This window comes from Amia ocellicauda, chromosome 3, assembly GCF_036373705.1.
Source record: "Amia ocellicauda isolate fAmiCal2 chromosome 3, fAmiCal2.hap1, whole genome shotgun sequence".
In the NCBI taxonomy this organism is placed as follows: Eukaryota; Metazoa; Chordata; class Actinopteri; order Amiiformes; family Amiidae; genus Amia; species Amia ocellicauda.
In genome coordinates, this window is record NC_089852.1 from 57,275,709 (window position 1) to 57,301,772 (window position 26,064).

A 26,064-nucleotide genomic window follows, 5' to 3' on the forward strand; every position below is an offset into this window, starting at 1 on the left:
ACAGACACACAAACACACATAAACAGACACAGACACATACTTTGACAGACAGACAGACAGACAGACAGACACATGCATATTATGGGTCTTTGTTGGGTAGTGAAATGGGTAGCATCAGTCGCAGTGTGGGTAATGTCAGGGAGCCAATCATAGTCCCCCTTATTTGCATATCGTGGCGCAAAGCATTCTGGGAAAAGCAACTAAACACGTTTAGTCATGTATTTGTCCATAGTTTACACATGAGATGAAAGAGACAGTATGACGTATTGAGCACCTGGGATTCCTCATGTGTATGTGAGGGGCAGAGGAACCGGATCCCAAGTGTGCGTCCCAGGTGCTATAGGTTTCAAAGCATGCAGGGGAATAGGCACCCCACCCTGACACGTATATAAGATTGGATAGGGAGATATAAATAGCAATGGGGAGACTCTTGTACTTGGTGTGGCTCTATCCATATAGTGGAGCCAGCAGGTGCAGCAATAGAAGCTCAGCCTGGGGAGACTGGATTTAGCATTTCCTCTCCATTTTGATAACTATCCATAATCATTTCTGCAAAATACTTCTATGATACCTATGTATGTTTTTTACTTGTACTATATTATACTATCAAGTATCAGTGTACACATACAATGTGACCTGTTACATTAATACAGAGGCCACGGAAGGCCAGATCACTAATAGCCACTGTCCCCTGATATTACACTTTTTTACAATCACTTTGGCACTCATTTCAGAACCTTGATGTCATTTTTCAAAACTCTAGACACTAAACTCACACCCGATGATCAAAATGCACATTTTTCAAAACTCTAACACTTTTTTACAATTGCTTGGATACAATACACATCAACCTCAGATCATTTGTTCATTGAACTAAAATGACACAACTTAACATCAAAGTATTACCATTTCAAAATGCAATTCACACATTACATCTGAGATCACTGTCTATTCATTTCATTACAAAGATCTAACTATCAATTGATACAGCTGCTCAAAATGATAAGTGACTGTTGCATTACTCTTAATGCATAGTTTTATGGAAACTGACAAACAGTATTCCATGTTTCGATCATGAAAGTTTCAGGATAATGAGATCCATTGACACCAATAACCGAGGAGCATGGTTTCTTAGGGTTACCATAGACTTGACTGTGTCTTCTTGTTTGTGAAGGAACAGGACTGTGTTTTCCTGTCTGGGTTCCCGCAGGCTTAAGTGGGTTTGACCTACTATTAGAAAAAAAAAAAAAAAGGAGCGCTAATTAATTGTTAAATATCTGATACGCCGGTGATAATATAAAATAACGTGTTTATAGTTTATAGAAGTTTATAGTGTTTATGGTAAATGAAGAAAAGTCATTAAGTTATATACAAGTTCTATAAATGCAAACATTGAAAAGCATGTTTGTTGTTATTCCTATATAGGATTTAGTATTATTTGTGTTTTCTTGTTTTTTGCTATGTTTTCTCCCCTGTCGTTTATTGTTATTTTGCGGGCTTGCACGCCTTGGTTGTTGTGTACAAAACGATACATAGAAAATGGGAAAACGTGTTACTGTGTGGGAACAGCTCTAGTAAGACGGGCGACCCGCCACTTAAAGGTACACATGTAAGGTACATGTATGATAACTATGGAGTGAAGCGGTGCGTTTGACTGGACAATAGGTGACAGAAAATTAAGGTTTCCAGAAGATGGGACTTTTGATTCAGATAGACTTGAGCACCTAAAAACGGTTTTGCAAAATAGGAATACAAAGCATTAAGAAATGAGAAACCAAAGCTAGCTATCTTAAAACATTTGTTAGAGAAAAGAAAGAAAAGACAACAGGCATAATTCAATCTGAATGCCCCGAAGACAAATTAAAAATATATATATATGTTTTTCAGTATAAATGACAGTCCTCAAGATACTGAAGGAAAATTACTAGATAAGTAATAAATAAGGGTAGTTTGAGACACTGCAGGTCAATATAACATGCCAACCAAAACCATGGTATCTGAATTTACTATGGATATAAATTAATATGTGTCTCTTTGTATGTTTGTACGTTTTCAGTTTGCGCAAGGTAAATGTCCATATTTTGACTTTCTCATGTACTGTATAGTCCAGAATATGACTAAGAGAGTCATAAGTCACAAATAGTTACAGAATGATAGCTAAAAAACACCAGTTAAATATGTTGTAATAACAGACCTACAAGAAAGTCAGCATTTAACTGTACACAGAATGCTATTGCAAACAGAAATAATAACACAAAATTAAGTTATTTAAATAGGTCTTACGAATACAGAAGTTAAAAGTAACATGTTAGAAATGGAATTAGAGCCAAATTTAGAAATAGGAATCCGAGGCAACCACAAACATTCGGTGAAGGTTTCTTACATATTGATAAATAGATAACCAGATACTCCAGGAAATTAACGATGTGCTCATTTGGAAGCTATGAGTTCCACAATGAAGAGTTTTTAAATCCCTAGTAATAGATCCCTAAATACAATGTGTAGGTAAGAAATTAACTATTGATCAGTTCAATCTGGATTCGGGAACAGTTCTTCTGAACCTGTACTGGTGTAGATTGGACTTCAATAGGAGGAAGTGACACAATAAAGACATGAGCCGCGCAGGAGGACAGTCTTAGTGCCCACGCAGGTTCTTAGTTGGGGAAATCATTGACTGGACACATTTTTTGAAAATGTGCTTTCCTGAAGTACCTGGACATCATTATTGAGATCAATGAAAAGGCTTATTTTCCAAAGATTAAATACATTCATTAACTACAATAATGTAGTGAAATGTATATAAATAGTAATAATACAAATCGATCAAATATAACTTGCATTTTCTTGTAAGAAATTAGGAATAGGAGAAAGAACAGCTGTTGGGATGCAGTGCGATGTTATCCAAAATTGAAAGCGGTTGAGAAAGGAGAGTTTGTTCTGTGTGAGACAAATGTACTGCCACGAGAGACTCTGATGGTGATTGACTGGAATATGAGGGAAAATAATGAAGTTACTACAGGTATAACTAAAGGTGTAACATAACTAATTTAATGAAACATAGTCATGGCAAGTTATAAAACTGTTTGGAAATAGTCCTTTCACAAACAGAAATACCCTATCAATTAGGAAGAGGGGGGCAGGGGGCAAGGGCCGTATGTGCTCCTCTGCTCCCCCTGTTCGCCTGAGCAGACAAGCAGCCTGAGATGAGAGAGAGAGAGAGAGAGAGAGAGAGAGAGAGAGAGAGAGAGAGAGAGAGAGAGAGAGAGAGAGAGAGAGAGAAGTCAGAGACAAGGCAGAGACTGTAAGTACGTGTAAGGGTTCATAACTTATTACAAACAGAGCAAGAGTGTAATGAATGGTAATTTACACTGCTTGTATTAATAATGATAATAATATTGATGTTGATACAGACGAATACATCACATACTAGATGACAACCGCATAAAACTAATAATAATGAAAATAGGAATAATAGGAGTATGGAAATAATTTCAAATTATGGTTTATTGGTAAAAAATGAATTGAGAAACAAAGATTAATAACTGCCATCATTTACCCAACTACTATTAACTATGGTGTTGAAGGAGCTGCTGTAATAGTTATTGTAATGTTCTCAGGTATTTAAGTTAGATAAAAGAACAAAGATAAGCACATTGTTTTGAAACTTTGACAACTCCACACAAAAAGAGTATCTACACTAGGAAGTAAAGCTGATTCAATAAACACAGGAGATATGATGCTGCTGACGACAGCTGAGTGCTGTACTGAAATAATTTGATAAATGAGATAAATTGGAATCAAGATTATTATTATTTTGAATTGTCCCTTTACTAGAAACCTTATAGATTGTGCGAATGTCAACTAATGTGATAGAGATGCCTTTTATAAGGACGATCTCTGATGTTGTGTGAACCACACATTGTGTCTTCAGACTGATTTATTCCACATGGCAGATATGCATATTATGAATCGTGTCCTGAAGGAACCGATGTCTGACCCATATGGAGAAGATGCTGGTGTTCTTGTTGAGACACAGTAGGCCGAGGGCGCAGCTTTAAAGACAGCCTCACAGCAACTTGAACAGACCAATGCTGAGGTCCACTACGCTGAAGTGATGCTTGACTCAGTGGAGAAATAAGTTAAAATACTATAATTAAAGGTTTTCCAGATTATAGGAATCTACAATATATTGTGAAACTGCTCAGATGACGTCCGCAGTAGCACATATTCTTCTATTGATAGTTTAATTTATAATGTACTATTAGTGGAGATGTCACATTATTCAAATGAATAGAATGACAGCCATGAAGTCAGAATCAGTCCATTGCCCTTCACTTAAGATTTGTACAATGTATAATGTTTATAAATCAAAACGCAACAAATATATGTACAATACAGTTTACAAACTGAATTTGTAAAAAAGAATGTTTTGCTGACTTTTGTATTCTCTTTGAAGCAACAAAATGTATGTGTTATGTATGTCGTAACTAGGGTTTGACTTTTATGACCTGGGGCTGGATGAAATTTAATTTGAGATGCACTGTAAAAGCTCCAGGAAATTGCAACTGGCCACTGCACCTTCCATAAGAGAGCTCAAACATTTGCTAATGCATTGGTTGCCTCACAGGCACTCTTTCCCTGGTTTGCCCATGTGGCGCATGGTGTTGGCCACACGGGCAAAGGGGGGATGTGTGCATCAGTCTTTTAAATTGGTTTGCCCCAGGTTTTATAGTAACAGCTTAGCAATATTGTAGAACTTGCCACATTTGTCAAGCTCATAATCCTGCAATATGCAAATAGATTGTGTTCAAAAGCTTAAATGTTGTGGATATGAATATATACTTGTAATAATATATAGGTGTTCTAAATGGGTTGAAGCCTATCCCGTAGGAAGGCTGAAGTAGTAAAAGTAGCAAAAATACAGTTAAGGGATGTTATATGTAGATTTCGCATTCCAGGGAAATTTCCAGTGATAGGAACACTCACTTCACTGGGACAATAGTGCAGGAACTATGCAAAGCCCTGCGAGGTAAACAACATTTTCACTGCCCCATCAGGCTCAGTCAGCTGGAGCAGTGGAGAAACAAAATGGGATATTAAAGAATAAGCTGTCTAATATATGCAAACAAACAGGACTCAAACGTCCAGATCCCCTTCCTATAGTCCTAATGACAATGAAATCGTCAGCAAATTGAGAAAAACAGGTCTTTCTCCGTGTGAGATTATTATGGGATGACTTATGAGACTCTCCATCACTCCTCCATTGTCTGTAAGGGAAATGGACATCCACTTGATGGATGATGCTATGTTGTCTTTTTGTATGGGACTAACACGTGCTTTCGAAGCTGTCCATTCACAGATGAAAGCCGCCCAGACTGAACCATCCCAGCAGGTTTACCACCCCTTCCAGCAAGATGACTGTGTATATCAAAGCACACAAGAGAAAGTCCTCCCAACAGCCCAGGTGGACAGGGCCCTACCAGGTGCTCCTGACCACCCACACAGCTGTGAAGTGCCTAGGAACGACGACATGGATCCACTCCTCACACTGCAAACTTGCCAATCGAGGCGATCAGCACAACCCTGGTGGAGAACAGAGGGATAAAGGAATTGTTCTTCCACATCAGATTTGACATTACTGTATGTATGCAGGCCCTTGTAATTGCTTTTCCAATACTGCCAACTGGTTATTGATGATTGATTTCACATTGTGGTACGAGTATCGAGTGAAATGCGTGCTATCCACCTCAACAACACAGCGATAACATGGAGCCGGCAGGTGATCCAGGTCACAATAGAGGTCAAGCAGTGGGAGGAGGAAGACGTGGTGGTCAAAGGTGTAGCGTAAGGTACACTTATAAAATTCAATTAAAGAAGTGAATTTATAGTATCACCTTATCACGAATCCTGGAATCTTGTAGAACTCATTTTCTGTAATAATTGGATGCAGACACCAATTCCAAAGATATAAATTGTCAAATTTATTCAAAAACAAAGACTAAATGTAGCACTACACTAATTATACAAAAGGGAAAAACTAATTAAAATTCAACTCTAGATCAACAAATCAAAGACAAATCACTTCCGTGACCAAATCAAAGACCATGGGATCGCATATGATAACACACAAATCATTAAACAAAAAAGGTTATAAACACATTGACTACAATACCGGTTAGTAAGACGAAGGTGAGTCTCTCATTAGTATTGTTAGTCAGACATTCAATAACTATGCAGGTTAGTATTTATGTCAGGTAACTTCTCGTTATATATATATCAGTCTCATTAACGTTTAGGTGGAGAGAAAGATCCTATCATTACTTGTTACCACAATTTCCCTTAACTGATTATTATTCAATGATTAAGGATAGGCAGGGCCACCTATAATCTGGTGTCTATTAACTTGTGTCAATTTCAGACTAAACAGTTAAACAGGAATGAGAAGATATTTCTCGGCGTTGACAGATTTTATTTCTAAAATTATCAACAAAACAGTTGAATGCAACACACATTTATATTTAAGAAAACTAAATGATATTACACATTCTAGAGTTATGAATCACAGATTAACATTTCTAATTGATTTCTCAAATGTCATGAATCACAAACTCCAAACTGTTAAACTTATGTGAACTTCGTCGCAGAGAGGCCTCTCTGGCTTCGGGCTCAGATAACAGCACACGGCACGAGGTCCGTGTGGTTTGGAACAAAGGCAGTCCGGTTCGGCTTTGTCCAAGAACTTCCACTCAGTCGATGCACCTGGAAGTTGGGGTTTCGCGAATGTATGGTCTTTTCCAAACAGATTTTCCACTGGTTTGAAGGCTCCAAGGTTGTGCACAAAATCTTCTTTGTAAGCAGGGTTCCACCGTAGTTACTTGAAGACGAAGTCTTTGAGGAAAGCAGGGCCCTGTTCGTTCCAAGGGTCAAGTTTCTTAAGACTCAAATAGCTATTTAAATGACTTTCGTATTCAGTCGACTTAGTCAATTGTCCAGCTGGATGGCTGGGCACAGGCGGGCAGCGCAGTCTGTAAAGTTCTTTATTTAATAAAGTCCTTTAAAAGAATTCTTTGTACGGCTCAATCTCCTTCTCCCAGTTTAACCCTTCTGTTGCTGGTAAAGACTTAGTTGGTTTCTGGTTCCGGTTCTGGCAACAGAGATACAAGTTGAGCTGTGGCAGCGAGTTACTGGTTTAGGTGAGAGAGAGAGAGAGATGCCGTGCGTTACCCTTTATACGCCTGTCAGATCAATAGGTGATTGGTTCTTTAGTTTGTGAGATTGGATTTCGGCTTCAGCCCCCAGTGTCCTATTGGAGGGGGGCTTGATTTATGACTGATGTCAATCCATGCCATCTTTTGGAAATGCCGATTGGCACGGGTTCGTAGCTCTGTGTCGGGATTTCGGCTCTCGTCCATTTCAAAGAGTTTTTATTTCCTACAGGCCCCCTTCCCCAGACATCTCACAGCAGGGATTCCAAGCTATTTGGCCCATTCTTGGTGCCATCCTCCCAAGACTGTCACTTTGATGTAAACCAGTTCACATGCTGATGAGTTAAGGAAATCTGATAAATTTGGGGGGGAGAGGTCTTCTTTAGATCAGTGCTTCAGCTCAGAGCTAAAATGCTCTTATCAGAATACACCCAACATAACGCTACACTGGTTAATTCTGTTCTGGGAAAACCACAATCCTGCAGGTTTAATAAGTCTCTCTACACATCAGTCCCTGAGTACCTTCAACCAATGGTCATTTTGACCAATTAAGCCCAAGAATTGAGTCAATTAAGTTGTCATGGACTACCCAGTGAAGACGTGAACTCACGACTAGGTCACACTGTGAGCTCACCAGAGCAGACATTACACTGAGCTCACTGTGAGCTCACTTAGCGCTTTTCCAGCGACATGGTGCCGGTGCTGGAGCCGGAGCTGCTGCTCGGCCTGGGATCCAGCTGATCTTTTTTGAACCGGCCCGCTTTTCCACCGGTTTTGACGTCACTGGATGTGGGCGTTCCCAAGCATGGAGTAGAAGTGGAGAAACACAGCAATAGTAATCAGCACCGAGGCGACTCTCTTTAAACCCCATTTAACATCACAATCAAACTCATTCCGCATCTATGGCAAATCGTAACCCTAATGTTACAAATGTTCCCTAAACACCTATTTTGCAGGATCAATAAAAAATTATTAGGATTTTTTAAACTTTTACTGACACACATAGTTAATAGCAATGTGTTATAACTTTACCGAAAATAATAATCTGTATATCTTTAATTGTTTAGACGTTATTAAGATATAATGCATCTTTCACATAGGGAACATTTGTAACATGTTAGGAAAAACAAACAAATGATTTGAAAATATTCATAATTACAGCATACAATTTGTCAGGCTTCATAACAATGGTATTTATAACATACTCTGTAAAAATCAAGCAAATAGCATTTGTGGTTCACGAGAAAATATGTATATATAATCAAAGCTATCAGACTATAGCAGCCGGTGTATGAAGACACATACGATTATACAGCATTATTTGGCAGCTTCGCAAGACCTAATTTGAAACGTTGTTGGTAAGTTAGATAATTAGTGGGGACCCTCTATTTGCAGTTCTTCCCCTCCATAATTGCTAAAATAAAGTTTTACTGACATTTTATTGACCCTACCACTGCATAGGGCACATCTGTAACATGAACGCTACTGAATGGCACATACATTGAAAACTACGGAGAACTGAGACAAATCCACTTTACACTTCATAAATAATCTTAAAACGTTTCCAACCAAGGCAACACCCACTTGAAATACGTTCATTCTCATTTTTGGTAAACAAAAAGAGAGATTGTTACATATGTTCCCTATGATGCATCTACAGAGAGAGAGAGACAGACAGACACTAACTCTCTCTCTCTCTCTCTCTCTCTCTCTCTCTCTCTCTCTCTCTCTCTCTCTCTCTCTCTCAGCTGGGAGTGTGTGGGAGGGGTCTGCAGTGAGCGGGAGTGCTGCTGAGAGCTCTGTCCTTTGGCTGCGTTTTTTTGTTGCTTTACTTTTTTCAGTTTGTTTATTTTGTCTTCTGTTTTCAGTGCTTTTCTTATTGTGGGGGAACAGGGGAGGGGAGGGGGGAGTACCGGTAGTTCTTCCCGGGTCGGGGGGTCGGACCCCCTGAATGCGTCTTTTGAAAAACTGACCCGACGCCATGGAGTCAAGATCGCTCCGGTGCAGTTCTGCCCCCTAGAGCAGTGTGTGTTAGCGGTTGGGGAGGTAGCAGGGTGTGAAAATATCAAGTCTGCTGCCATTGTTATCTTCTTAAAAACCACTGATCTGCTCAATCAGCTAGTGGCTAATGGCACAGTGTTAGACGACACTTTCACCCCGGTGTTGCCGCTCGCTGCTCCTGCCCGGAAGGTAACGCTGTCTAACGTCCCTCCGTTCATCCGCACCGGCTCGGGCAGCTGATGTCCGGCATTAAGAGGGTCCCGCTGGGCTGCAAAGCCCCGCAACTGAAACACGTCGTGTCCTTCCGAAGGCAGCTGTATATGATCCTCAATAACATCAATGAGGATCTTAATGTCTCCGAAGTTGGATCTCTCTTGCTGCCACCACCACGAAGATTGCTCTTTAGTAATGTTGGAAAGTCAAAGACAGCAACCGTCAGGGTTCTTGCATATGACGTATTCGTGCTGCACCTCTCTGCAAGGATCCAGGACAGTTTGTCAATGTAAACTCCAGTGCCTGGGAATATTTCCACCTAAAAGACAATGGTAAATAAAAAACAAGTTTATCCCCAAACTATTCTTATATTATGTTAAGTGGAATACATTATCAGTAAGGCTGTGATTTTGTTACAGAAATGTGTTATTAAAGACCACAGTATGTCTCAATTCTAAGTTTATTAATTTACAGACATAATAAAGTCAGTGAATCTGTGACACCCATAATTCAATTACATTCTTATTATCAACTTTAACTATGAATATAACTGATAATGTAGCATCATTAGATTGTTTACAACCAATATTTGTTTTCAATATATATATTTTTACCTTGTCTTTGTAATATTGTAGACTAAGAGTGTTATACCTGTTTTGGTGATTCTTTGTCAGATTCAGAACAATTTGCTGTGGGGCTGTCAGAACCACTTGATGGTGACACACTTTTGTCTTCATTGCTGATAAATGTGGCTTTTGTTACAATTTTTTTCAGATTGTCCAAAAGGTCTGGAATCTCTGGAGAAAAAAACCTTAGTATTAAATGATAATCATTTCTAGTAATATATTTAATACAAAGTGAAAACAAAACCATCAATGCCTGCAATTATACTTGAGAGACTTGCTCTATGTTATTGGCAAACTGACCTTTTTGTGGGTCATTAACATTAGCTACGAAAAAAATAAAAGAGATAAAATACAACAATTACCAGGTCTAATGTAATGCATATAGTCATTAATGTAGGATTATGAAGTTATGTTGAAAAACTTTATTTAATAATCAGTATTATTAAACTATTAGACAGTGCACATTAAGAGTCTGTATTGTGGTTCTAGATTACTTCAGTATGATCAACTATAATACATTACTCTGGAATCTAAATTACTGAAGAATAACATTTATCAAGGTAAGGAATTATTTATTAAATACTGTGCTTTGACCATACAAATTAAGATGAACAGCCAACACTGAATCAAAACTGAAGTTAAATTAAATTAAATTATTATTATTATTATTATTATTAAATTATTATTATTATTAAATTATATCTGGTTTAATTTATTTTGTGATTTGGGGGATTTTATTGTAAAGCACAACACACAATAAATCGTTCTTACAAATGCCAGTCAAGTATGACGAGTTTTTAGCGCCCTCACCACCACCTACCATGTTATAAGAGTATGTTAGAAGTACAACACATTAATAACTTAAACATTCATTTCAAATATACTGTGATTGTATATATCAAATAGCATGTAAAGACTTTAATGTTTTTTTTTTTTAAATAAACATTGTTACCAGTCATAATGATCTGCGCTTCATGGACAGGCCATCCACCTTTTGGAGGTTTGTTCGTGTCTCTCCACTCTGCTCTGAAGTTTCGAGTCGTCTCTTCGTCATCATCAGCAATGCTGAATAAATCAAAATTGCGAAAGCAAGCAGTGGGAATCACGCTGTAAGAGTCTTTGTCGACCCCGCTTTCCCACTTCACCAACGCGTGCATCACCGCCATACTACCTTCACCTTCTCGTCCGTTTTTTCTGCGCGTTTTTCCCCCGACAAGTCACGGCACAAAAAACAGTCCCGCTCTGCATTCTGGTACTTGGCGTTCTTAATAACACCAACAGGGTGTAATCGCATAGACCACTCGAGTATAAAGTACTACATATCCCATCTGTTACAGTTTTTTTTCTTCTTCTGAAACTGCAAGCGCACTACATAAAGTTTGGCAAATGAAGAAATTTGGATGATAAATTTACAATCTTATAAACAGTATTTAAGTAAACCTAGATATGCAATTCCAAAAAGAACAGCATCGAGATGGAGAAACAGGATACAAAAATAATAATACAATGTTTATACTTTTTGTATTTTAATTACAGTATGTAATTATTGCCTTTTGATTTACATTTACAGAAAAAGAACGGCGGCAAACGTGGACTACCCAACAAGAAGCAACAAAGTTACTAAAATATCAGATTCTCAGGTAAGCTTCATGCAGCCATACATGTATAATTATAAAATCAATCCAAAAAATAGACCTTGTTTACCCTACAACTGATTTGAGTGTTAATTCTATTTAAGATATAAAAAAATATTTTGTTTTCTGAACTAATAATCTGTGAACATTCTATTATCTCTATAATTTTAATTAATACATTTATTTTATTATTGGTGGAACATTATATTTTTCAGCTCAGATGATTTCACGTACCATCAATTTTTCTGTTAATAAATGTGCAAAAACAAATCAGATGGATAGGCCCCTACATATGAACATTAAGTTAAAGGCCTAGAGTGAGTGTTCTTCACTTCCAGTCATGGCGGGCCACAATCCAGCTCTTTGTAACTCATCAACAACCAAAGACCTGGGAAAAGGGTTAAATGGCTTCAGTTAAGCCAATTAGGTAATTAAGAGCTCAACTGGAAAAAAAACAGCAGGCATAGGGGTACTTTAGGACCACAGTCACTGATATAACCTACAATGTTGTTGTAATGAAAATCAGCAGACAGTGGGCCTCCTCCAGGACTAAGGTTGAGAAGCACTGGTCTTGAAGACCACAATAACAATCGACCTCAAGGGCTAGGGATATTCGAGGTGATGCTAAACCAGTCCTGAATGTTTAAATATAATGTTATTTTCTTGTAGTGTGCCGTTGCTGTTAATGCAACCAGTTATATTGAGCCATCAAATACAGAAGCTGACGAAAGACATCAACATGTAAATTTAGTTGTAAATTTAAAGTGTGTGTGAAAAGTATTTTGTATATGGAGATTAACCCATAGTTTCACAGATAAATTGTGGACCAGTGATATTCAGGATCTTCAAAACAAGTCCTGAATGCTCAAACTTAACACTTCTTTTTTTAGAGTGTCGTTGCTGTCAATCCAGCCAGTGATGTGGAGCCATCAGTTACAGAAGCTGATGAAAAACAACATGTAAATTTCCTAAATTAATATGGTGCATCAAAATACTTATTTAGCACTTTCAACTGTTTCTTTGTGATTCCTAAAATTACTTTACAGGCTGGGGCTGGGGGAAGACACTGCGCCCGCCTGGAGAAGCCTGTACAAGCCCCCCTCAATAAGAGAGCTGGCAATCTGCAGTGGAGGGTGTTACACACCATTATTGCTGTCAATTCTTTTATTACTGTTCTTAACCCTGCTGTGTCCGACGCCTGCCCATTCTGTGCTCAGAGAGAGACCGTGTTTCACTGTTTCAGCACTTGCTCTCGGTTGTCACCCATTTTTAGTCTTTTAACTCGTCTTTTTACTGATCTTAACCTGATTTTTAACACAAAGGTTTTTATTTTAGGGGCGCGATACACCAGAAGGACCAAACATGTGGACCAGCTGGTAAACTTCTTGCTGGGCCAGGCTAAAATGGCCGTCTATAAGACTAGGAAGAACAGAGTGTGTGGGGAGGGCAGTGAGGATGCAGTGAGAGTGTTTGCCATGCTGGTCAAGTGCAGAGTCAGACTAGAGTTTAACTATTACAGGCTGATGAATGATTTGGAGAGTTTTGAACAGGTCTGGTGTATTAATGATGCCCTTTGTGAATTGTATGACGGGGAGTTGGTTTTTATTATGTAATTCATTTATAGGGTTTAGTATTTGATGGTTGTTTTGTTGTGTGTATTGGGTTGCTTTCTTTAAAAGTGTACAGATCAGTGGCGGAGTTAATGCTTGTTGGGGGGAGACAAACAAAGGGGAACACTATTTTTTATTTATTTATTTATTTTCTTTTGTATGAATTATTGCGTGTTGCAAACAGGCAATGAAGTCTGATAAAAGTCAAAAAGTCTCTCTCTCTCTCACACACACACACACAGCCAGCAAGACACACAGAGCCAGCCAGCTCAGCGATGACATCACAAACATCTCTCTCAGGTGACTCCTATGACATCACAGAGCACGTACATTCCGTTGCTTGCCGTCTGTCAACCACTCAGTCACTGCCAGCCAGACTGGCTGGCTGACTGGATGGTGGGGCTGCTTGCTGCTGCTGCGTACCTTAGCAAGCTTATTTGCTTGACCGGCCTTCCTCCTCCGCCCACATGCCCACCTATGTCCGATCTGCTGTTCACCTGGATCACAGCTCCGCCCCAACAAGGCAGAGCCTCCCAAGAATGGTACAAACTCACCCACGATCCCCTCCACGGAAAGCTATAGCAAAAGGCAAAAGCATTATACGTAATGAAGAGGAACCCGAGTCCAAGACGCATCCGACCAGCCATACATATTTGTGTGTATTAAAGATCACATTTTATTACATTTAGATTTTCTGTACTTTATTACATCTTTTTGTGATTTTTAAATGTATTGTTTCTTTTCCTTATATATGTATGTATGTATGTATGTGTGTGTGTGTCTGTGTGAAAGTGTATGTGTTTGTGTGTCTCTGTGTGAAAGTGAGTGTGTGTGTGTCTGTCTCTGTGTTTGTGTCTGTCTCTGTGTGAAAGTGAGTGTGTGTGCGTGTGTCTGTCTGTGAAAGTGTGTGTGTGTGTGTGGGTGTGACAGTGTGTATGAGTGTCTGTCTGTCATGTAACTCGCACATCTGTGAGGGCACCATTTTTGCAGAAAGAGATGTACACATTTTGGAGCAACATATGCTGCCATCCAGACATCGTCTTTTCCAGGGACGTCCCTGCATTTTTCAGCAGGATAACGCCAAACCACATTCTGCCCAGATTACAAGCGCATGGTTGCGTAGGCAGAGAGTGCGGGTGCTAGCATGGCCTGCCTGCAGTCCTGACCTGTCTCCGAATTGAGAATGTGTGGCGCACTATGAAGTGCAAATTAAGACAACGAAGGCCCTGTGCAGTTGCGCAGCTGAGGAAATGCATAATGGATGAATGGGGGAAAATCCCGCTTGCTAAACTTAACCAAGTGGTGTCTTCAGTGCCCAAGTGCTTAATAAGTGTTATTAAAAGAAAAGGTGATGTTACATAGTGGTAAACAGTCGACTGTCCCAACTTTCTTGGTTTCTTTTCACTGCTAATGAGATGCTGTAGAGTGAGTTAGTTATATTGCTTTCAGGAGCTCTAATCGTATTGATGAGTTCATGCAGCATTTGTAATTGAATTTCAAAAAGTAATCCTTGCTGTCTGGCCTGTGTGTATGAGATGTACTCTGTCAATCTTTGGCTAACAACTGAAACATTGGTAGAACAGAAATGGCAACATAAAAAAGAAAAGTACATTTTAAAAGAGCACATTAAATAGGATGAATATACAGTTTTTTACAATCACTTTGTCACTCATTTCAGAACCTTGATGTCATTTTTCAAAACTCTAGACACAAAACTCAAAACGGTCATCACTTGTAACACAGGCTGTCCAATGTTCAAAACATTGCATTGTGCATTCATATCTTTAAAGAAACCTTGCACTTGTAGACTTGTTGGTTCAAATAATTCATTTATCATGAAATACCATAGTAACATTTATTTAGATCACCCACACAGAAGATACCGATAGTTTCACTGTGTAGTTGTTCGTACAATCATTAAATATTGTAGTACAAAATATGTGATACATGTTTCATTATGGTACTACACATAAATACATCACTGTAAAAGGACTAGTAGAGAGAATACTACAGACACAGTGGAATCATTGAACAAAATCTGAAATGTATTGATGCAATACAATCAAATCACACCATAGGTTTCTTTGAAGCCATGCAACAATAATTAGCTACAAAAAAGAACAAAACTACAGTAAAATGTCAACTGCAGTGTTTCTCACCTGGCTTAGTGTAAAACAAAGGATTGATTACTGTACTTCTGAATTTCCATCAGCCCTGTGTTCAGGTTCAGGTTCTCACAACCATTTTTCACAAGAGGCATCTTGAAACTGAACATACCTGAACATACTCAGTCATCAGCTGCTTCACTCTGTCTGCATTTCTTTCAAAAGGCACACTATACTCTGTGCTACACATTGGTATGCAGTATACAGTCATTTGACAATTGAGAGTAGCCTAATGTTTAGTGCATGCTGAAGACTTGCCGCTTCTCAGTACGGACATTTCTGATGATTGAGGCCACAGTTGATCCTGAGTTGATTCTGAGGTTTGATTGAATCATTGTAGCTGCCTCAGTCATGGTCATGCCATGATTTACAACATGCTCTACAACTATTTCTCGGATTTCACTGGACACTATTTGCTGTTGCTGCCGCTGTCTGGTCCGTGGCCTTGTCCTCTACCACGTTCCCCCAACACCTCTCAAATGAGGCCCATGGCTGCCTCTCTGGTGAGGCCTAAGCCCTCCTCTATGACGAGGCCCACGACCACCTCTCAGAAGGGGTGCATGTCCCCTTCCATTCCTTTGACCACCACGTCTTCCTCCTCCCACTGCTTGACCTCTATTGTGACCTGGATGACTTGCCGGCTCCATGTTATCACTGTGTTGCTGGGGTGGATAGCACTCATTTCACTCGATACTCGTACCACAATGTGAAATCAATCATCAATAACCAGTTGGCAGTATTGGAAAAGCAATTACAAGGGCCTGCATACATACAGTAATGTCAAATCTGATGTGGAAGAACAATCATCTTCAACCAGGTTGGAGCGTTAGTTGCAATGCCTTTAATACACGCAGCGTGGAGAGGAACAGTGACTCAAGTAGATCCCAAAGTCGCTCTGCCTTCATTTTAACAGTCAGAGCTTTTATACACAAAAATCAAAGAGCTGGTTATAATCAGAAAGTCATTACTATGTTATCTTAAAAGTTAGCTAAGCAGAATTTATATCATTATAGGACAGAGTTCATAGATCAACACATGGATTAGGGAGCAGGCACTTCAATCATACTGTTTGACATTGTCTCCAAGATTCTCATCGTAAATAACAAACAGAAATCAAACTACCTTCTGGCCTGACCTTCTAGCTTGACCTTATCTTTCTTAAGTATACAAGAGAGAAAAACAGGTATTAGAGAAAAAAATTCTAACTTTCCTTCCACACTGCAAACATGGTGTGGAAAAGTGCTACATGATGATGAATGATGATGAAATATTACATCCATAGATAATGTAGTCCAACTGGTTCATGCTCCTCGTTTATTGATGTCAATGGATCTCATTATCCTGAAACTTTCATGATCGAAACATGGAATATTGTTTGTCAGTTTCCATAAAATTATGCATTAAGAGTAATGCAAAGTCACTTATCATTTTGAGCAGCTGTATCAATTGATAGTTAAATCTTTGTAATGAAATGAATAGACAGTGATCTCAGATGTAATGTGTGAATTGCATTTTGAAATGGTAATACTTTGATGTTAAGTTGTGTCATTTTAGTTCAATGAACAAATGATCTGAGGTTGATGTGTATTGTATCCAAGCAATTGTAAAAAAGTGTTAGAGTTTTGAAAAATGTGCATTTTGATCATCGGGTGTGAGTTTAGTGTCTAGAGTTTTGAAAAATGACATCAAGGTTCTGAAATGAGTGCCAAAGTGATTGTAAAAAAGTGTAATATCAGGGGACAGTGGCTATTAGTGATCTGGCCTTCCGTGGCCTCTGTATTAATGTAACAGGTCACATTGTATGTGTACACTGATACTTGATAGTATAATATAGTACAAGTAAAAAACATACATAGGTATCATAGAAGTATTTTGCAGAAATGATTATGGATAGTTATCAAAATGGAGAGGAAATGCTAAATCCAGTCTCCCCAGGCTGAGCTTCTATTGCTGCACCTGCTGGCCCCACTATATGGATAGAGCCACACCAAGTACAAGAGTCTCCCCATTGCTATTTATATCTCCCTATCCAATCTTATATACGTGTCAGGGTGGGGTGCCTATTCCCCTGCATGCTTTGAAACCTATAGCACCTGGGACGCACACTTGGGATCCGGTTCCTCTGCCCCTCACATACACATGAGGAATCCTAGGTGCTCAACACGTCATACTGTCTCTTTCATCTCATGTGTAAACTATGGACAAATACATGACTAAACGTGTTTAGTTGCTTTTCCCAGAATGCTTTGCGCCACGATATGCAAATAACGGGGACTATGATTGGCTCCCTGACATTACCCACACTGCGACTGATGCTACCCATTTCACTACCCAACAAAGACCCATAATATGCGTGTGTCTGTCTGTCTGTCTGTCAAAGTATGTGTGTGTGTGTCTGTGTGTGTCTGTGTCTGTCTGTCTGTGTGTGAAAGTGTGTGTGTGTCTGTCTGTCTGTCTGTCATGTAACTTGCACATCTGTGAGGGCACCACTAATGCAGAAAGAGATGTACACATATTGTTTATTTTCCATATATATGTATGTATGTATGTATGCATGTCCAATTGCTTTGACAATACAAATGAATTGAATTGAGAGGGAGAGAGAGAGAGTAAGAGAGAGAGAGACAGACAGACAGACAGACAGACAGAGAGACACACACACACACACACACACACACACACAGAGAGCCAGCCAGCCAGCTCAGCGATGACATGACGAGCCTCTCTCAGCTTACTGCTATGACATCACAGAGCACGTACATTCCGTTTAACAAATCGTTAAACAAAAAAGGTTATAAACACATTGACTACAATACCGGTTAGTAAGACGAAGGTGAGTCTCTCGTTAGTATTATTAGTCAGACATTAAATAACTACGCAGGTTAGTATTTATGTCAGGTAACTTCTGGTTATATATATATCAGTCTCATTTACGTTTAGGTGCCGAGAAAGATCCTATTTGTTACCACAATTTCCCTTAACTGATTATTATTCAATGATTAAGGATAGGCAGGGCCACCAATAATCTAATGTCTATTAACTTGTGTCAATTTCAGACTAAACAGTTAAACAGGAATGAGAAGATATTTCTCGGCGTTGACAGATTTTATTTCTAAAATTATCAACAAAACAGTTTAATGCAACTCACATTTATATTTAAGAAAACTAAATGATATTACACATTCTAGAGTTATGAATCACAGATTAACATTTCTAATTGATTTCTCAAATGTCATGAATCACAAACTCCAAACTGTTAAACTTATGTGAACTTCGTCGCAGAGAGGCCTCTCTGGCTTCGGGCTCAGATAACAGCACACGGCACGAGGTCCGTGTGGTTTGGAACAAAGGCAGTCCGGTTCGGCTTTGTCCAAGAACTTCCACTCAGTCGATGCACCTGGAAGTTGGGGTTTCGCGAATGTAGAGTCTTTTCCAAACAGATTTTCCATTGGTTTGAAGGCTCCAAGGTTGTGCACAAAATCTTCTTTGTAAGCATGGTTCCACCGTAGTTACTTGAAGACGAAGTCTTTGAGGAAAGCAGGGCCCTGTTTGTTCCAAGGGTCAAGTTTCTTAAAACTCAAATAGCTATTTAAATGACTGACACTTTCGTATTCAGTCGACTTAGTCATTTGTCCAGCTGTAAAACTCCACTGATCAGGTGGGTCTGTGAAGTTATTTATTTAATAAAGTCCTTTAAAATAATTCTTCGCTCAATCTCCTTCTCCCAGTTTAACTGTTCTGTTGCCGGCAAAGACTTGGTTGGTTTCTGATTCCGGTTCTGGCAACAGAGCTACAGGTTGAACTGTGGCAGCGAGTTTCTGGTTCAGGTGAGAGAGAGAGAGAGAGAAAGACTGTCCGCTGTTCCTTATAGTCTGTCAGATCAGTAGGTGATTGGTCCCTGAGTTCTTGAGATTGGATTTCGGTTTCAGCCCCCAGTGTCCTATTGGAGGGAGGCTTTATTTATGACTGATGTCAATCCATGCCATCTTTTGGAAATGCCGGTTGGCCTGGGTTCGTAGCTCTATGTCGGGATTTCGGCTCTCATCCACTTCAAAGAGTTTTTATCACCTACAGGCCCCTTTCTCCAGACATCTCATAGCAGAATTCCAAACTATTTGGCCTCTTCTCGGTGCCATCCTCCCCAAAACTGTCACTTTGATGCAAACCAGTTCCAAGCTGATGAGCTAAGGAAATCTGATAACTTTGGGGGGGGAGAGGTCTTCTTTAGATCAGTGCTTCAGCTCAGAGCCCAAATGCTCTTATCCAAATACACCCAACATAACGCTACATATGTATGTATGTATGTATATATGTGTAGAAGGAAAATTAGAAATTATTTTCTTACACCTGTTTTTCTCTCTTGTATACTTAAGAAAGATACGGTCAAGCTAGAAGGTCAGCCCAGAAGATAGTTTGATTTCTGTTTGTTATTTACGATGAGAACCTTGGAGACATTGTCAAACGGTATGACCTACGTGCCTGTTCCCTAAAACCATGTGTTGACCTATGAACTCTGTTCTATAATGATATATGTTCTGCTTAGTTAGCCTTTAAGATAACATTGTAATGACTTTCTAGCATGTATGGATGTATGTATGTATGTATGTATATATATATATATATATATATATGTATGTATGTATGTCCAATTGCTTTGACAATACAAATGAATTGAATTGAGAGGAAGAGAGAGAGAGAGAGAGAGAGAGAAAGAGAGAGAGAGAGACAGACAGACAGACAGACAGACAGACAGACAGCTCAGCGATGACATCACGAGCCTCTCTCAGCTGACTGCTATGACATCACAGAGCACGTACATTCCATTGCTTGTCGTCTGTCAACCACTCAGTCACTGCTAGCCAGACTGTCCCTAAGACAAAGTGTACAATACTTCAATTATATCTCCTCCAGACAGATAAAGAGTATTAAGAGCTACGATGAAGTTACCCAGGAGACGTAAAAAGCTTGCATCACCTGGTATTTCCTGGAGGTCACCCATCCAAGTACTAACCAGGCCCTGGCCCGTTTAGTTTCCAAGGTCTGACGAGATCGGGCACGTTCAGGACGGTGTGGCCGCAAGCCGAGATGCCTGGCTGCATGATGTCTCTTAAAGGCTGGCGGGTATTGACGGAATTTCCAGCAAAAAATAAAAAATAAAAAAAATAAAAAATGGAGGGAAAAATAACAGTGCAGGAAAGGGTGTTGAAAGTAGCCGGGAACGTGTACAATTCTTCAATTATATCTCCTCCAGACAGAAAGAGAGTATTAAGAGCTACGATGAAGTTACCCAGGAGACGTAAGAAGCTTGCAGCACCTGGTATTTCTAGGAGATCTCCCATCCAAGTACTGACTAGGCCATGCCCCGTTTAGCTTCCGAGATCTGACGAGACGGGGTGCGTCCAGGACGGTGTAGCCACAAGCCGAGAGGCCTGGCTGCATGATGTCTCTTAAAGGCTGACGGGTGTTGAGGGAACTTCCAGCAAAGATAAAAAGAGAAATGGAGGGAAAAATATCAGTTCAGCAAAGGGTGTTGAAAGTAGCCGGGTACGTGTACATTTCTTCAATTATATCTCCTCCAGACAGAAAGAGAGTATTAAGATCTACGATGAAGTTACCCAGGAGACGTATAAAGCTTGCAGCACCTGGTATTTCCAGGAGGTCACCCATCCAAGTACTGACCAGGCCCTGCCCTGTTTAGCTTCCGAGATCTGATGAGATCGGTCGCGTTCAGGACGGCGTGGCCGCAAGCCGAGAGGCCTGGCAGCATGATGTCTCTTAAAGGCGGGCGGGTTTTGACGGACCTTCCAGCAAAAAAAAGAAGAATGGAGGGAAAAATACCAGTGGAGCAAATGGTGTTGAAAGTAGCCAGGTACGTGTACAAATCCTCAATTATAACACCTCCAGACAGAAAGAGAGTATTAAGAGCTACAATGAAGTTACCCAGGAGACGTAAAAGCTTGCAGCACCAGGTATTTCCAGGAGGTCAAACATTCAAGTACTGACCAGGTCCTGCCCCGTTTAGCTTCCGAGATCTGACGAGATCGGGCGCGTTCAGGATGGTGTGGCCGCAAGCCGAGAGGCCTGGCTGCATGATGTCTCTTAAAGGCTGGCGGATATTGACGGAACTTCCAGCAAAAAAAAAAGAAAAAAGAAAAATGGAGGGAAAAATATCAGTGCAGCAAAGGGTGTTGAAAGTAGCCGGGTACGTGTACAATTCTTCAATTATATCTCTTCCAGACAGAAAGAGAGTATTAAGAGCTACGGTGAAGTTACTCAGGAGACGTAAGATGCTTGCAGCACCTTTTATTTCCTGCAGGTCTCCCATGCAAGTACTGAACAGGCCCTGCCCCGTTCAGCTTCCGAGGTCTGACGAGATTGGGGGTGTTCAGGGCGGTGTGGCCGCAAGCCGAGAGGCCTGGCTGCATGATGTGTCTTAATGGTTGGCAGGTATTGACGGAACTTCCAGCAAAAAAAAAAAAAAAAAGAAAAATGGAGGGAAAAATATCAGTGCAGCAATGGGTGTTGAAAGTAGCCGGGTACGTGTACATTACTTCAATTATATCTCCTCCAGACAGAAAGAGAGTATTAAGAGCTACGATAAACTTACCCAGCAGACGTAAAAAGCTTGCAGCACCTGGTATTTCCAGGAGGTCTCCCATCCAAATACTGACCAGGCCCTGCCCTGATTAGCTTCCGAGATCTGACGAGATCGGGCGCGTTCAGGATGGTGTGGCCGCAAGCCAAGACGCCTGGCTGCATGATGTCTCTTAAAGGCTGGCGGGTATTGACGGAACTGCCAGCAAAAAAAAAAAAAAAAAATAGAGGGAAAAATACCAGTGCAGCAAAGGCTGATGAAAGTAGCCGGGTACGTGTACAATTCCTCAATTATAACACCTCCAGACAGATAGAGAGTATTAAGAGCTACGATGAAGTTTCCCAGGAGACGTAAAAAGCTTGCAGCACCAGGTATTTCCTGGAGGTCTCCCATCCAAGTACTGATCAGGCCCTGCCCCGTTTAGCTTCCGAGATCTAACGAGATCAGGCGCGTTCAGGACAATGTGGCCGCAAGCCAAGAGGCCTGGCTGCATGATGTCTCTTAAAGGCTGGCGGGTATTGACGGAACTTCCAGCAAAAAAAAAAAAAAAAAAAAAAAAAGGAGGGAAAAATATAAGTGCAGCAAAGGCTGTTGAAAGTAGCCGGGTACGTGTACAATTCTTCAATTATATCTCCTCCAGACAGAAAGAGAGAATTAAGAGCTACGATGAAGTTACCCAGGAGACGTAAAAAGTTTGCAGCACCTCGTATTTCCAGAAGGTCACCCATAAAAGTACTGACCAGGCCCTGCCCCGTTTAAATTCCGAGATCTGACGAGATCGGGCGCGTTCAGGACGGTGTGGCCTCAAGCCGAGAGGCCTGGCTGCATGATGTCTCTTAATGGCTGGCGGGTATTGACGGAACTTCCAGCAAAAAAAAAAAAGAGAAATGGAGGGAGAAATACCAGTGCAGCAAAGGGTGTTGAAAGTAGCCGGGTACGTGTACAATTCTTCAATTATATCTCCTGCAGACAGAAAGAGAGTATTAAGAGCTACGATGAAGTTACCCAGGAGACGTAAAAAGCTTGCAGCACCTGGCATTTCCAGGAGGTCACCCATCCAAGTACTGACCAGGCCCTGCCCCGTTTAAATTCCAAGATCTGATGAGATCGGGGGCGTTCAGGACGGTGTGGCTGCAAGCCAAGAGGCCGGGCTGCATGATGTCTCTTAATGGTTGGCGGGTTTTGACGGAACATCCAGAAAAAAAAAAAGAGAAATAGAGGGAGAAATACCAGTGCAGAAAGGGTGTTGAAAGTAGCCGGGTACGTGTACAATTCTTCAATTATATCTCCTGCAGACAGAAAGAGAGTATTAAGAGCTACGATGAAGTTACCCAGGAGACGTAAAAAGCTTGCAGCACCAGGTATTTCCAGGAGGTCACCCATCCAAGTACTGACCAGGCCCTACCCGTTTAGCTTCAGAGATCTGACGAGATCGTGCGCGTTCAGGACGGTGTGGCCGAAAGCCAAGAGGGCCGGCTGCATGATGTCTCTTTAGGCTGGTGGGTATTGACGGAACTTCCAGCAAAGAAAAAAAAAAAAAAAAGAAAAATTGAAGGAAAAATATCAGTGCAGCAAAGGCTGTTGAAAGTAGCCGGGTACGTGTACAATTCTTCAATTATATCTTCTCCAGACTGAAAGAGAGTATTAAGAGCTACGATGAAGTTCCCCAGGAGACGTAAAAAGCTGGCAGCACCTGGTATTTCCAGGAGGTCTCACATTTAAGTACTGACCAGGTCCTGCCCCGTTTAGCTTCCGAGATCTGATGAGATCGGGCGCGTTCAGGACGGTGTGGCCGCAAGCCAAGAAGCCTGGCTGCTTGATGTCTCTTAAAGGCTGGCGGGTATTGACGGAACTTCCAGCAAAAAAAAAAAAAAAAAAAATGGAAAATGGAGGGAAAAATATCAGTGCAGCAAAGGCTGTTGAAAGTAGCCGGGTACGTGTACAATACTTCAATTATATCTCCTCCAGACAGATAGAGAGTATTAAGAGCTACGATGAAGTTTCCCAGGAGACGTAAAAGGCTTGCAGCACCAGGTATTTCCAGGAGGTCTCCCATCCAAGTACTGACGAGGCCCTGCCCCGTTTAGCTTCCGAGATCTGATGAGATCGGACGTGTTCAGGACGGTGTGGCCGCAAGCCAAGAGGCCGGGCTGCATGATGTCTCTTAAAGGCTGGCGGGTATTGACGGAACTTCCAGCAAAAAATAAAAAATAAATAAATAGAAAAATGGAGCGAAAAATATCAGTGCAGGACAGGGTGTTGAAAGTAGCCGGGTACATGTACAATTCTTCAATTATATCTCCTCCAGACTGAATGAGAGTATTAAGAGCTACGATGAAGTTACCCAGGAGATGTAAAAAGCATTCAGCACCTGGTATTTCCAGGAGGTCACCCATCCAATTACTGACCAGGCCCTGCCCAGTTTTTCTTCCGAGATCTGACGAGATCTTGCGTCTTCAGGACGGTGTGGCCTCAAGCCAAGAGGCCTGGCTGCATGATGTCTCTTAAAGGCTGGAGGGTATTGATGGAACTTCCAGCAAAAAACAAAAGAAAAAAGAAAAATGGAGGGACAAATATCAGTGCAGCAAAGCGTGTTGAAGGTAGCCGGGTACGTGTACAATTCTTCAATTATATCTCCTCCAGACAGATAGAGAGTATTAAGAGCTACGATAAAGTTACCCAGGAGACGTAAAAGCTTGCAGCACCAGGTATTTCCAGGAGGTCTCACATTCAAGTACTGACCAGGTCCTGCCCCGTTTATCTTCCGAGATCTGACGAGATCGGGCGCGTTCAGGACGGTGTGGCCGCAAGCCGAGATGCCTGGCTGCATGATGTCTCTTAAAGGCTGGCGGGTATTGACGGAACTGCCAGCAAAAAAAAAAAGAAAAATAGAGGGAAATATACCAGTGCAGCAAAGGGTGTTGAAAGTAGCCGGGTACGTGTACAATTCTTCAATTATATCTCCTGGAGACAGAAAGAGAGTATTAAGAGCTACGATGAAGTTACCCAGGAGACGTAAAAAGCTTGCAGCACCTGGTATTTCCAGGAGGTCACACATCCAAGTACTGACCAGGCCATGCCCCATTTAGCTTCCGAAATCTGATATGATCGGGCGCGTTCAGGACAGTGTGACTACAAGCCAAGAGGCCTGGCTGCATGATGTCTCTTAAAGGCTGGCGGATATTGACGGAACTTCCAGCAAAAAAATAAAATAAAAAGAAAAATGGAGGGAAAAATATCAGTGCAGGAAAGGGTGTTGAAAGTAGCCGGGTACGTGTACAATTCTTCAATTATATCTCCTGGAGACAGAAAGAGAGTATTAAGAGCTACGATGAAGTTACCCAGGAGACGTAAAAAGCTTGCAGCACCTGGTAATTCTAGGAGGTCTCCCATTCAAGTACTGACCAGGCCCTGCCCCGTTTAGCTTCCGAGATCTGACGAGATCGGGCGCGTTCAGGATGGTGTGGCCGCAAGCCGAGATGCCTGGCTGCATGATGTCTCTTAAAGGCTGGCGGGTATTGACGGAAATGCCAGCGAAAAAAAAAAAGAAAAATAGAGGGAAAAATACCAAAGCAGCAAAGGGTGTTGAAAGTAGCCGGGTACATGTACAATTCTTCAATTATATCTTCTCCAGACAGAAAGAGAGTATTAAGAGCTACGATGAAGTTCCCCAGGAGACGTAAAAAGCTGGCAGCACCTGGTATTTCCAGGAGGTCTCACATTTAAGTACTGACCAGGTCCTGCCCCGTTTAGCTTCCGAGATCTGACAAGATCGGGCAAGATCGGGCGCGTTCAGGACGGTGTGGCCGCAAGCCGAGATGTCTGGCTGCATGATGTCTCTTAAAGGCTGGCGGGTATTGACGGAATTTCCAGCAAAAAAAAAAAAAAAAAAAAAAGAAAAATGGAGGGAAAAATATCAGTGCAGGAAAGGGTGTTGAAAGTAGCCGGGTACGTGTACAATTCTTCAATTATATCTCCTGGAGACAGAAAGAGAGTATTAAGAGCTACGATGAAG

At 40.9% G+C, this 26,064-nt stretch overlaps 3 non-coding genes and 15 pseudogenes across 3 annotated transcripts; all 18 read right to left on the bottom strand.

Moving 5' to 3' along the window:
- Positions 1–13,800: 13,800 nt before the first annotated feature.
- LOC136747390 (U5 spliceosomal RNA) lies at positions 13,801–13,915 on the bottom strand. The gene has a single exon (XR_010816491.1). It is a non-coding gene; the product is annotated as a U5 spliceosomal RNA (small nuclear RNA).
- A 6,501-nt stretch (positions 13,916–20,416) lies between these two features.
- On the bottom strand, positions 20,417–20,535 carry LOC136747435 (uncharacterized; annotated as a pseudogene).
- Positions 20,536–20,756: 221 nt separating this feature from the next.
- Positions 20,757–20,875, bottom strand: LOC136747371 (uncharacterized; annotated as a pseudogene).
- Positions 20,876–21,084: 209 nt separating this feature from the next.
- LOC136747438 (5S ribosomal RNA) lies at positions 21,085–21,203 on the bottom strand. Its single transcript, XR_010816519.1, has one exon. It is a non-coding gene; the product is annotated as a 5S ribosomal RNA (ribosomal RNA).
- Positions 21,204–21,408: 205 nt separating this feature from the next.
- Positions 21,409–21,527, bottom strand: LOC136747431 (uncharacterized; annotated as a pseudogene).
- A 215-nt stretch (positions 21,528–21,742) lies between these two features.
- On the bottom strand, positions 21,743–21,861 carry LOC136747369 (uncharacterized; annotated as a pseudogene).
- A 215-nt stretch (positions 21,862–22,076) lies between these two features.
- On the bottom strand, positions 22,077–22,195 carry LOC136747366 (5S ribosomal RNA). Its single transcript, XR_010816484.1, has one exon. It is a non-coding gene; the product is annotated as a 5S ribosomal RNA (ribosomal RNA).
- Positions 22,196–22,405: 210 nt separating this feature from the next.
- LOC136747433 (uncharacterized) lies at positions 22,406–22,524 on the bottom strand (annotated as a pseudogene).
- A 216-nt stretch (positions 22,525–22,740) lies between these two features.
- Positions 22,741–22,859, bottom strand: LOC136747453 (uncharacterized; annotated as a pseudogene).
- A 210-nt stretch (positions 22,860–23,069) lies between these two features.
- On the bottom strand, positions 23,070–23,188 carry LOC136747420 (uncharacterized; annotated as a pseudogene).
- A 207-nt stretch (positions 23,189–23,395) lies between these two features.
- Positions 23,396–23,513, bottom strand: LOC136747450 (uncharacterized; annotated as a pseudogene).
- Positions 23,514–23,730: 217 nt separating this feature from the next.
- LOC136747437 (uncharacterized) lies at positions 23,731–23,849 on the bottom strand (annotated as a pseudogene).
- Positions 23,850–24,068: 219 nt separating this feature from the next.
- Positions 24,069–24,187, bottom strand: LOC136747422 (uncharacterized; annotated as a pseudogene).
- Positions 24,188–24,408: 221 nt separating this feature from the next.
- On the bottom strand, positions 24,409–24,527 carry LOC136747383 (uncharacterized; annotated as a pseudogene).
- Positions 24,528–24,742: 215 nt separating this feature from the next.
- On the bottom strand, positions 24,743–24,861 carry LOC136747432 (uncharacterized; annotated as a pseudogene).
- Positions 24,862–25,070: 209 nt separating this feature from the next.
- LOC136747454 (uncharacterized) lies at positions 25,071–25,189 on the bottom strand (annotated as a pseudogene).
- A 216-nt stretch (positions 25,190–25,405) lies between these two features.
- Positions 25,406–25,524, bottom strand: LOC136747421 (uncharacterized; annotated as a pseudogene).
- A 210-nt stretch (positions 25,525–25,734) lies between these two features.
- On the bottom strand, positions 25,735–25,863 carry LOC136747372 (uncharacterized; annotated as a pseudogene).
- Positions 25,864–26,064: the final 201 nt, after the last annotated feature.